The sequence below is a fragment of the Schistocerca piceifrons genome, chromosome X, assembly GCF_021461385.2.
Source record: "Schistocerca piceifrons isolate TAMUIC-IGC-003096 chromosome X, iqSchPice1.1, whole genome shotgun sequence".
Taxonomy (NCBI): Eukaryota; Metazoa; Arthropoda; class Insecta; order Orthoptera; family Acrididae; genus Schistocerca; species Schistocerca piceifrons.
Genome location: NC_060149.1, coordinates 706,952,929 through 706,966,351, shown reverse-complemented (window position 1 = coordinate 706,966,351; position 13,423 = coordinate 706,952,929).

The following is a 13,423-nucleotide window of genomic DNA, read 5'->3' as shown; positions in this document are numbered from 1 at the left end:
CGATGTTGTCGCCAGTGGTCGGCGGAAGGTGCACGTGCCCGTCGACCTGGGACCGGACCGCAGCGACGCATGGATGCACGCCAAGACCGTAGGATCCTACGCAGTGCCGTAGGGGACCGCACCGCCACTTCCCAGCAAATTAGGGATACTGTTGCTCCTGGGGTATCGGCGAGGACCATTCGCAACCGTCTCCATGAAGCTGGGCTATGGTCCCGCACACCATTAGGCCGTCTTCCGCTCACGCCCCAACATCGTGCAGCCCGCCTCCAGTGGTGTCACGACAGGCGTGAATGGAGGGACGAATGGAGACGTGTCGTCTTCAGCGATGAGTCGCTTCTGCCTTGGTGCCAATGATGGTCGTATGCGTGTTTGGCTCCGTGCAGGTGAGCGCCACAATCAGGACTGCATACGACCGAGGCACACAGAGCCAACACCCGGCATCATGGTGTGGGGAGTGATCTCCTACACTGGCCGTACACCACTGGTGATCATCGAGGGGACACTGAATAGCGCACGGTACATCCAAACCGTCATCGAACCCATCGTTCTACCATTCCTAGACCGGCAAGGGAACTTGCTGTTCCAACAGGACAATGCACGTCCGCATGTATCCCGTGCCACCCAACGTGCTCTAGAAGGTGTAAGTCAACTACCCTGGCCAGCAAGATCTCCAGATCTGTCCCCCATTGAGCATGTTTGGGACTGGATGAAGCGTCGTCTCACGCGGTCTGCACGTCCAGCACGAACGCTGGTCCAACTGAGGCGCCAGGTGGAAATGGCATGGCAAGCCGTTCCACAGGACTACATCCAGCATCTCTACGATCGTCTCCATGGGAGAATAGCAGCCTGTATTGCTGCGAAAGGTGGATATACACTGTACTAGTGCCGACATTGTGCATGCTCTGTTGCCTGTGTCTATGTGCGTGTGGTTCTGTCAGTGTGATCATGTGATGTATCTGACCCCAGGAATGTGTCAATAAAGTTTCCCCTTCCTGGGACAATGAATTCACGGTGTTCTTATTTCAATTTCCAGGAGAGAGAGTGTATATATATATATATATATATATATATATATGTTAAAAATTTATAGCCTGTGTTCATCTGGATGTTCATTAGCGTGTGGTGTAAAAATTTGAAGTAAATCCAAGAACTTTTCAAGATATTTGGTAACAATGTCATACGACTTGTCCTTATATTGGACCATAGTATAGATTGTATTGTATTGTATGTTAACCGGGAACCTAGAAACGACAAAGAGGCTCCATCCCCGCCGCAGCCACAGTGGTCCACAACCCCACACTGAACCCAGGGTTATTGTACAGTTTGTTTGGCCCCCTGTGCCCCCCACCCCCCAGGGAATGTCTCACACCAGACAAGTGCTTGCGTGGTAGAATAATGGTGGTGTACGCATACGTGGAGAACTTGTTTGCACAGCAATTGCCAACATAGTGTAGCTGAGGCAGAATAAGGGGAACCAGCCCGCATTCACCGAGGCAGATGGAATACTGCCTAAAAACCATCCACAGACTGGCCAGCTCACCGGACCTCGACACAAGTCCTCCAGGTGGATTCGGGCCAGAGACTAGGTGCTCCTTCCCACTCCGGAAAGCCATGTGTTACACCGCTCAGCTAACTGGGCAGGCCATAGTATAGATTGGTCACACCCAAAATTACTTTTGCCATTTTTGCCATTATGCTTGTTAGATTACAGGATTTGACTAATTTTGTTGCTACACTTTTTCTGAACCAGATAACAATCTTCATTAGTGAATTAAGTTTGTGATTAAGACTACATAAATTAGCAAAATTTTGAACATGACAGCTTTACACATTTTCTAAACAGCTGTCTCTTAGTTAAAGCAAATGATTCCTGGAATTTGTAAGTCATCTACATTATTAAATTTTTGCCCTACATTTTTATAAACTAAATGTAATTATCAAGATTACAGACTATTATTTTGCCAGTCTTTATATACCACCCCTACTATAAAAATATTGAGGCCTTGCAAGGCAATTAGCCAGTTGGCTATGAATGGCAGCTATTCAGTGTCTTGAATATTTATACTATGTACAGGGAAAACTGAAAAACATCATACACTAACAAGGGAACCTCCCCATCGCACCCCCCTCAGATTTAGTTATAAGTTGGCACAGTGGATAGATTTGAAAAACTAAACACAGATCAATTGAGAAAACAGGAAGAAGTTGTGTGGAACTATGAAAAAATAAGTAAAATGTACAAACTGAGTAGTCCATGTGCAAGATATGCTACATCAAGGATAGTGTGAGCTCAGGAGCACCGTGGTCCCGTGGTTAGCATGAGCAGCTGCGGAATGAGAGGTCCTTGGTTCAAGTCTTCCCTCGGGTGAAAAGTTTACTTTCTTTATTTTCACAAAGTTATGATCTGTCCGTTCGTTCATTGACGTCTCTGTTCACTGTAATAAGTTTAGTGTCTGTGTTTTGCTACCGCACCGCAAAACTGTGCGATTAGTAGGCGAAAGGACATGCCTCTCCAATGGGAACCGAAAACATTTGATCGCAAGGTCACAGGTCAACGGATTCCTCCACAGGAAAACACGTCTGATATATTCTATATGACACTGGTGACGGCATGTGCATCACATGACAGGAATATGTTGTCAACCCACCTAACTTGTACACTTGGCGAATGGGTAAAAAGATTCTTCTACCTTGCCCGATTTAGGTTTTCTTGTGGATGTGATAATCATTCCCAAAAAAGTGATGAAAACATAAGCGTTTGTCACATAAACTGAAAAAAAAGTTAAACTTTTCACCCAAGGGAAGGCTTGAACCAAGGACCTCTCGTTCCGCAGCTGCTCACGCTAACCAAGGGACCACAGCACGCCCAAGCTTGCTATTTCCTTGTTGTTGCCTATCTTGAACATGAACTACTCAGTTTGTATATTTTGCTTATTTTTTCATAGTTCCACACAACTTCTTCATGTTTTCTCGATTGATCTGTGTTCAGTTTTTCAAGGCCTATCCACTGTGCCAACTTATAACTAAATCTGTGGGGGGGTGCAATGGGGAGGTTTCCTTGTAAGTAATAACGTAGTCAAAAGTGTGAGTTGATTGATCATGACAGACAGTGATTAAAGAGTATTGTGATGAAAACTAAGAGAACAAAGCTGCAAAAATCACTGCAGAACTCAATTTCGCCCTTGTGAACCCTGTTGACACCAAAACAACATGAAAGGAACTCCACGGAGTGGAAACTGCAGGGTGAAGTGTAATTTCAAATGCATGTAACGGGAAAATGTTGTGACAGAACCATAAAACCTGGACTATGGAACAACGGAAGAAAGTCATTTGGTCAGGTGAGTCTTGTTTCACACTGCTCCCAACTTCTGACTGAGTTTATGCTCCAAGAGTGAAACATGGCGGGGCTGCAGTGATGATTTGGGCAGCCACATCAAGGTATACCATGAGACCTATCATTACACTGCAAGGCCACAATACTGCCAAGGATTATGTGACCATTTCGGCTCATCAGGTCCACCCCATAGTACATTATTTGTTCCCCAATGATGATGCTGTGTTTCAAAATGACTGCCTCTTCACACAGCTCACAACATTGATGACTGGTTTTGGAATCATGAAGATGAACTGTTGCATGACCGCAATCACCAGATCTCAATATTACTGAGCCTTTGTGCCTACTTTGGAGAGAAGTGTACATGATCGTTGTCCAACTCCATTACTGTTACTTGTACTTTCCACTATTTTTCAGGAAGAATGGTATAACATTGCCCTGAAAATCATATGGGGATCTTTTATTCATCCATTCCAAAATGGCTGGAAGTTTTTTTGAATGCCATCGGGTTTTCTGCACCATGTTAGGCATGGTAATGTGTTATGTTTTTGGTGTTTCCATTTTTTTGTCAACCCCCTGCAAAATGATGTGTTACAGCAATCTATCGAGATTTATGGGACACTTATGTGAATGAACATTTAATTTGTTGTCAGTTTTGGTAAAATATGGTTTTCAAAAAGACAATTTTACATACTGTCAGTGGTTATTGAACTTCAGTTAGTGGATGATTAATCAGACTATGTTGAGGGTGAATTCAGCGAGTTATAAAGTAATGCTGTGCAACAGCAAAGAATGAGATTAATGAATTACCACAGAGTGAGAATTTCGGTTAAGATATCAAGATATAAGGGTGCTGTACTTGGCAGTTAAATGATAATGTGTTGGGTGAAAATTGACTGGACAAGTTTTAAGAGAGCTACTGGCGCAACAACAAGGAAAGTACTGTTATTTGTTTGAGACTGTAAGGAGTAAGAGTATGTTAAGGAAAATAAATGTGCATACTCATGAATCTGAAATCCCGTGGTAATACATTCGTTATTGTTGAGAGAAGTTAGAATATCCAAAAAAAATTCAGTTTGAGACTACGGAGGACAGAAGATTCTACAACCAAGTACATCCATTTATTAGCTGTAGTCAAGGAAAGTCATTTCTTACTATATCTCTCCTGTTTAATTCCAGTACCCAAACTAAAAATCATTATGCTTGTACACTGCTAGACTTCTTTTTCGAACATTTATTTCCGTTACATGTGGGGACCCAACCTCTACTACAAAGCTGAGATGAACCACACCCAGCCTCCAATCGTTTTAGTTTTTTTTTTTTTTTTTTTTCACTTCTAACTGTCAAATGGTGCCCATATTAACTGAGGTGTCCAGAAGCAAACTGCAGTAAATCCATTTGTTTTCTAAACTGAATTGTTGCCACCATTTTGTTCTCTATGCTGCCATCTATCGATTACACACTTAAAACACAATCAAAGCAGCTTGTGTCTGCCCTAAAACATACCTGCAAAATAGGCTACGGATGTAAAAGTCTATGTAGCCACTTCTGGTTGCAAAGAAAAACTGAGTAAATGCTTTGCATGATAAAGTGGCAGAAATCTGTGAATCCATAGCAAATGCCATTATCAAACAGTCGCTAGTTCAATCTCTAGTAGGGTTCATTTTTGTGTTAACAATAATGACAGGAAATATATTAGCTGCTAATGTCTCACCATGTGCATCAGGAGGGTGACAGAAAATGAATGTTCAGGAGGTGCAGAGATCAACCTTCTGTGGGATGTATGTATTACACTCCACAAAATGGACATCATCAATATTCAAGAAACCTTCAGAACAAACCATTAACTTGCACTGTGGACACTGAATGAAAAATGGTGCACCACAGTGATCACAAAGGTTCACATCAAGGTCAAAGGCAAACTCCTTGGGAGTTACACACCATGCAGGACATTCAGCTAGGTATCCACTCTCAAAGAGTGATGGAAGGTGATGGCATGTAGCTGAATGCAAAACAATCTGTCGTGGAACTAATCATGAAACTAGCTATCCTTTAAGGTGTAGCTGTAGATAGTGCGATAACATGATTTATAGGCGGGGGAGGGGGGATGAAACATCCAGAGGTGGAATTTGTCCAGTGGTTTCAGATGACAAGAACTGCAGTGTCACACACTTATACTTTGCTCTAAAGGAGTACGAGTTTTACACACAAACCAGGAATGAAGCAAATGCAAATTTTTAAGTTGTTTTGACCAGCTATTGGCCAAAAGCAGTGCTTATACTATTGTTGTAGTTCTCTTACACCCATTTTCCCGCTCTTGCTTGCTGTGATTTAAATATTCCCTACTGCCCTTACAAGATCACGCACATGAGAAGGAATCATAGGGGGCAGAGCACCTCAAGCTTCTCGCTGCACAATAAATAACTTTCCAGCCAATTTACCATCCAGATTAACAATCAGCATAATTATATACGAGTGTGTTAAGGTACTGACGTTAGTTGATCTTGATACAACTCTCTTGGTACTTCTAATTTCCAGGCTTCCTTTTGTATGCATTTCTTCTTCAAATCCTGATTGGTCAGAGTTGAAAACAAATTTTTTACTGAACAATGGGATAAGTTTGCTTATCTCATCTACAAATTTTTGGGCCAATTCCACTATTTGCTGTGCATCATCAAGTTGACATTTTGTTTGAAATTTTATTTTACGTCCTCTAATTCTGTAGCACTGTTTGAAGTTGTGCAACCATCCCCTGCTTCTCTTGAAATCACTGTAATCTTCGCCGTGTACAATTTTGTGTAGGAAGTCACTATCCTGCACATCCTGTAACTTGTATCAAGCATCCTTGAAACACGCAAACACCAGTAACAAATGCAACTTGTTCTCCCTTGAATATCCATAATTTTTCTTATGCACTACGGTCATATTGCTGCATACTTATTCGAAATCTTAACATAATATTTTTGTTTCTTTCTTTTTTACTATGTTGTGGATCATCTTCCACATTTGTTATTATGTTTAGTATCCACTGCTTGTATGACAATTGTCCTTTACAGCGTTTTGCTGGAGATGGTATTTGTGGCTTTGTCCAACAAGGATGATGAAGTACAAGGCTTAACACTTGTTTCAATATCACTTTCACTTGTTAAGCATGTTATCATCATCATTGTACTCCTGGTGCACATTGTCCGCACAGTCGAGTGTATACAACACCACACCTTCCATTGACCCATCTGGCAGAAATGCTAACATTTCATCTGCCACTTCTTTCTCATTCTGCAAAATTCCTTGGGCTCCTTTCTGGCAAAATGTCAACTTTGGCAACTGTTTTTGTAGATATAATACAATGTTTGCTTTGTTTATCATTGCAAATGCCCTGCTTTGTATGAACACCACTAGTGCTGTAACACTGTTGCGAGTTACTTGTTGACTAAGCAGTTCAACTATGCTCCTTTACCTTATGCTGTGCTCAGCATTGGATACCCCCATTCCCACCCCCAGTTGTCAATAGCAGCCAATATATTGGTTGCATGGTAGACAATATATGTGGCGTCCAATGCTATAAACTCATTGACCTTTTGCAATGCCGCATTCAAGGGGTTCATTGGAGGAAGGTTTTAAGATGCAACACTTGCTTTGTACACAATATGTATTTTGTCTGAATAATGCTGCTTTTCCAGCTTATTACTTCGTAAATGTTAGCTTATGTGTAGTGGCTTGGTCAAGTTGTCCCTACTTTGCACTAACATAAAACAAAAAGCAGTAGTACGCCAGCCATTACCTAGCCATATTGGTACCTTTTCTTGGCTTCTTTGTGAGTGCATGGACAACGTTTATGGTGTATTTGTTGCATAAAGAGTGCTTTATCATTTCCTCCATAATCATGGATGTTGATCATGGAGTATGTGTACAATCAGTTCGAGACGGAAAAGCCACCAAAGATCAACAAATCTTTCTGACCTGAAGAGAAACGAAGCAAAATGCATGAGATAAGATTCTGTTGTCAACTCTCGTATTTTATACTATTTCACTGCATGGAAATAAATAAGAACTTCATTATCAGTGTACCTGTAAACAGGACCTTACACCGTGATGCATTAAGTTCTTGAGGAGTTTCTTTTCACCTCCCTTACCTCTGCCTTATTGTTTTGGAGTACTGGCATATGGTGTTTCACCCCCAGATTCTGCAATAGAAATTTTTTGTACTTTCAGTTTTTTGATTGTCTCTTATGTTTCCACTTCAGGTTTTTCGTGTCGTCTGCACCTGGAAGCAGTGCAGACAGTGTAATATAGGCCAAGTTGGTGTGACATCAAAGCTCCAAATATGGATGTGTCAGGAGTAAGTGTATGGTGTCACCTGTTGTGTAGATATCTGTACTGCTTGGGCACCAGACATCACTGCCTCAAAAACTCTCCACAGCATCTCAGCAAGGTGTGAGACCTGTTCGAGCATTGCAGACTGTGAGGTGACGAGTGTGACCAGGTCTCCATTGGCCATGAGTGATGGTGTGGGGTGGCAGGGTGCAGTGTTGACATGGACGGCTTTGGTAGTGCTTGTGCTACTGATGCCTGTCACTGTGACAGTTTCATCAGGGCAGTGGATTTTCCTCCTAGGGGTTGATCTCAGTTTTCTTCTGGTGTACTCGCCCTTACACATTTGATGCCACATGGGTGCTGTCTTCTGCTGGCCCCAAGTGTTGAGGTGTTGTCTGGCATCTGTTCATTCATGTGTCTTAGGTAGCGAGCACCTTGTGCTGACGTGTTAGCCCACACCTTCATGTGTGCCTTGGTGAAGGTACAGTGGCGAGCCCCATGCCCCACCGCTCAGCAGTGGAAGCACTGAGTGAGCCTTTCTTGTTCCGCAGATGCTCGGCAGTGACACGAGTGTGCCACCCTCTTCACTGAAAAGAACTTCTTGTTCTCCTGGTTACTGTTGGCACTCATCAGGGAAGAAGATGACTCACTCAGTGTCTGGGTGGATTTGATGTGCATCACTGCGCACACCAAATCCTATGTCCTCCAGGACTTTTTTGGAGATCAGGGTTCATGCAGTTTGGGTAACTCTGGATGACTGCCTTGACAGGGTTGTCTAAGGCAAAAAAATAAGTGTAGAGAGGGCTCGAGAGCTCTGCTGCCTTGCTTGTGACCAGATGTCTTCAACATTTGAGAGTCGGACTCACACATCATCTCCTGTAGCCCTCACAATGAAAATGTCTGCCACCCACTGTTTGAGGTGCTGCAGGAAACCTTCATAGTTGTTCTTGATGGGTGAAAGCCGATGCTCAGACTGGCCAGTAGTGGATACTGATTGGCAACTGGGGTGATGGTGACTGCCTCTGTGGCAGAATTTGTGGTTGAACAGAAACGTTTCTTAGGTCTAAAGTCACAGTTACCCCACCATGTGAGTTCAGTTAAGTGTGCAAGGATCATGGAGTAGTTTTCCAATTAGGAACATATGGCAACAATAAGTGTTGGAAGGATGCAGATGCTGATGTCGTTAAGCCACCTACTCAGCAGCACTTCAGGTTTAGCCCTGTGAAACTGGTTGACATCACCAGAAGTAAACATGGAAGCCAACTAGTAAGAGGTGAAGAGGGCTGCAGGATGGACTTTAGTGAAGGAGCAGAGATATGCAAACGAGGCAAAGCCTACTTGTCCACGCAACCAAATGTTATCCAAACTGGAAAAGCAGAAGGGAGATACACAGATGAGGCAAAGCCTACTCATTCATGGAACCAAATGCTATCAGAATCAGGGCTACTGATCTCTTGCTTAAAAAGCATTTTGGGCAGACTTGGAAAGAAAACAAAAATCTTGGTTTCTACAACAATATCATTGATCATCAAAAAGCTGTGAATAATGCAGCGGACTCGGGCTTTGAAATTCATACAGAAGTAGTCAATGTAATTTAGACAGGGTGAGACAGTACAGGATTTTTGAGCTCATGACATTTCAACTACTTTCAAATTTTTGTGCAATGCCACATACTTTGTAATCACAATCAATTATAGCCATTGAATTATTTTATTTTCTCCTTTGTACCAGTATTAGGTGTCTTTTTACTGTTATGTGGTGCACATCCATCTCTACAGAAGCAAAACTCTGTAAATAAGCTGAATATTTCAGGAATTGTCAGAAATATACTCCTTAAGGAAATATAACTCTATGATGAAAAGGAATTTCAAATCTCTGCCATACAAAGGAAGTAAGAATTATTTTGAGCTTCCTGAAAAAAAAAAAAAAAAAAAAAAAAAAAAAAAAAAAAAAAAAAAAAAGGTTCTTGTCCACTCACTGCATTTTGATTCTGGATGCCTCAATTGTTGTTAATTGTTGTAATGTATTATGCTTGTGACAATTAGAATGAAAATTTGCAATCAGGTCAAGCATGATACCACTGCTTGACCAACACCTATTCACAAGCAGTAACAGTGCTGGCAATTTGAATATCCTCGTGCAATTATTAAATCATAATCAACAGTGCATCATGCTGTCAATTCATAAACTACTTGACATAGTTTTGGCATTGTACAAAATATGGTTAACAAAATGAGTTATGACCTATGGTCTAGTTTAAGTTTGCAATCTGGAATCTTTTATCCTGAAATGGATGTATAGTTCACAAGGACAAGTTGGTCAGCTCCTAGCCTGACAGTGAAAGGCTGTGTTTTACAAAAAAATAGAAGTATCTTTATTTTTATGTTATCCCCTTTCAGATCACTGCACTTTGCCCAACCTATGTACCAGACGAATACCTTGTATGATAATCTGAGATTGCATTGAGTATTATAGATGATTACAACAGATCTAAATTGCAGCACACATGAATATGTTCCCCAATGCACATCTTTTTAAATAGTCATCTGCTCCCTCATCTTATGTTTTCAAATCTTGTCTGCTACTAGAATTTCATTGTCAGTTCAACTGTTTTCCTGTCATTTTGTCTCTGTAACATAGGATCCTTTGTGACTTTCAGAATTTAAACTACGAATATATAGTGACAACTGAAAATTGCACAAGACTGGAACTCAAATTGGATTTCCTGCATATTTCAACCATTTGTTGTACTCATTAGGCTGTTTGAGTTTGCCTCCAGGCTTGTCTGAAACGTTCATTGTCACTGTTGTTTCCACCTACAATCCTGGAACAATTCCAATACATAGTGCATGTGCCAATTGCACCACAGGGGGAATGAATGGACTCAGTAGAGTGAATTGGTGGGGATGAAATCAGTGAAGATGCAATAACATGAAATGACAGCAGAAACTGTTCAGTTATGCTGAACCTACAGTGGAATGAGTATGTAATTATAATTAAATATTTGTACCACAATATGACCCAATCCTGGATTTCCCGCATATCACAAGCAGTTACCTCAACCACTATTTCATGGCAACAGAGGATTTATTTATACCATGAACTTTACCATACTTCCCCAGTGTCAACTTTCTTGTTCAGTAGTCACACTACATTGAGGGGACAAAAGTTGGGACACCTCTTAATGTTGTGTCGGACCTCCTCTTGCCTGGCGTAGTGCAGCAGCTCGTAGTGGTATGCACTCAAGTCGTGCAGAAAAATTGAGATAGTAGCGAAAGTGTTGTGCATGAACTGACCTCTCTATTATGTCCCATAAGAGTTTGATGGGATTCATGTCGGGTGACCTGGGTGGCCAAACCATTCACTCAAACTGTCCAGCATATTCTCCATACCAGTCACAAACAACTGTGGCCTGGTGACATTGCACATCGTCATCCATAAAAATTCCATCCTTGTTTGGGAACATGACATCCATGAATGGCTGCAAATGGTCTCCAAGTAGCCAAATATCCGGAGAATCCATTCCATTCCGTGTAAACACAGCCCACACCATTATGGAGACACCACCAGCTTGCACAGTGCCTTGCTGTCAACGTGGGTCCATGGCTTTGTGGGGTCTGCACCACACTCAAACCCTACCATCATCTCTTACCAACTGAAATCAGGACTCGTCTGAGAAGGCCACAGTTTTCTAATCATCTAGGGGCCAACAGATATGGTCACAAGCTCAAGAGTGGTGCTGTAGGTGATGATGGGCTGTTAGCAAAGGCACTTACGTCTGTCTACCATAGCCCATTAATGCCAAATTTTGCCGCACTGTCCTGATGGATATGTTCATCATGTCCCACATTGATTTCTGCAGTTATTTCATGCAGTGTTGCTTGTCTATTAGCACTGACAAATCTATGCAAATGAGGCCATGACCACTGCATTGTCCATAGTGAGAGGTAATGCCTGAAATGTGGTATTCTTGGTACGCTCATGACACTGTGGGTCACAGAATATTGAATTCCCTAACGATTTCCGAAATGGATATCCCATGTATCTAGCTCCAACTAACATTCTGCATTCAAAATCTGTTGATTTCTGTAATGTGGCCATAATCGTATTATTAATCTTCATACATGAATCACCCGAGTACCAATGACAGCTCCGCCAATGCACTAGCCTTTTGTACTCGTGTATGTGACACTACCACAATCTGTATATATGCATCTCACTATCCCATGACTTGTCACCTCAGTGTACTTCCTTGTTCACTGATTTCCTTCACTGTGATCTTGTTGATGGGTGAGAACTCTGATCTTCACAGAGAGGAATAAATTCATCATCTACTCCAGTTGTTTCCAACCTGGGGGGGGTAATTACCACATGGGGACTAAAATGAAATTTTCTTAGTAACAGAAACAAAATATTTCATTATCTTTCAGACATGAGACTAAATCAATTCACAACCCTTTGTTATTGCCATTTTGCTAGATACTAATATTTATTTGATCACTACTACTACTACTACCACCGTCATCCACTTGAAAGCTACTGCTGGATAAAGTTTTCCTCCACAGTTCTTCATGTGCTGCATTCTTCACATATATTCATCCATGTTGCTCCCACAAGTTGTCTAATGCTACCTACCTACCTTTCATTACACCATCAACTTGGTCATTTTCTCATCTTTGAATCCAGCAGTGAGCTTCCTTGGTCCATCTACCATCTATATACTTACCTACATGTCCTGCTCACCTGCTTAGCATTTTTATTATTATCGTAGTTTCAGATTCCAGTTCATTATATTCATTGGTTTGTGCGTCTCCAACTGATTCCCAACATGCACTCCTCCACTGCTGATTAACCTCAGTTTTTGAATGATTTTTCAGTTTAAAAGTCCATAAATCACAACCATTTGTTAAAAACAGTAATGCACACTCATTTTAAATATTCAATTTTATGCATACAAGAAACTTCATTTTCAAAACACTGTTTACTTTACCAAACAATGGAAAATCCAGGATGGAATGTAACAATGTAATTGGCTCCAGACTAGAGACTGGTCATTGTGTGTGTGTGTGTGTGTGTGTGTGTGTGTGTGTGTGTGTGTGTGTGTGTGTGTGTGGGCGCGCGCGCGTTATCTATTTTTGACAAAGGCTAAATTTACTTTACCAGTAGCATTTGTGCCGTTGCTACTATTCATTACCTGTCTCCATTCTTTGCAAGCCATCTTATGGTGTGTGGTACTTTGTGTACCACTCTAATCTCCTTCCTCCTCCTCCCCCCCCCCCCCCTCTTTAATGTTCCAGTCACAAATGTTGTGCAGGAAAAATAATTATCAGTAAGCCTCTGTGAGCTCAGATCTCTCCTCTCACAGGTTACCTTCATGATTTTTTTTTCTTCATGATATAATAGGGGGAAACAATATAACAGTTCACACTTCTAGAAATGTGTTCACAGAATTTTAACAGCATACTACACCATGATAAACAATGCATCTCTTGTAACATATATGACTGGATTTGGATGAACATCACCAGGACACATTTACACTTACTAAATGAACCTAGGATGTAATGCACTGCTTTCGTGGATCTTCTCTATTTCCTCTATCTTTCCTATCCAGCAAGGGTTCTAGACTGATGACCAATATTCTAGTAATATTAGAACAAGGGTTTGTAAGTTACTAACTTCATGGGTGGACAACACTTCCTGACGATTCCTCCAAACAAATTTCAGTCTGGCCTCTGCCTTTCCTACAATTAGTTTTATGCAGTCATAACACTT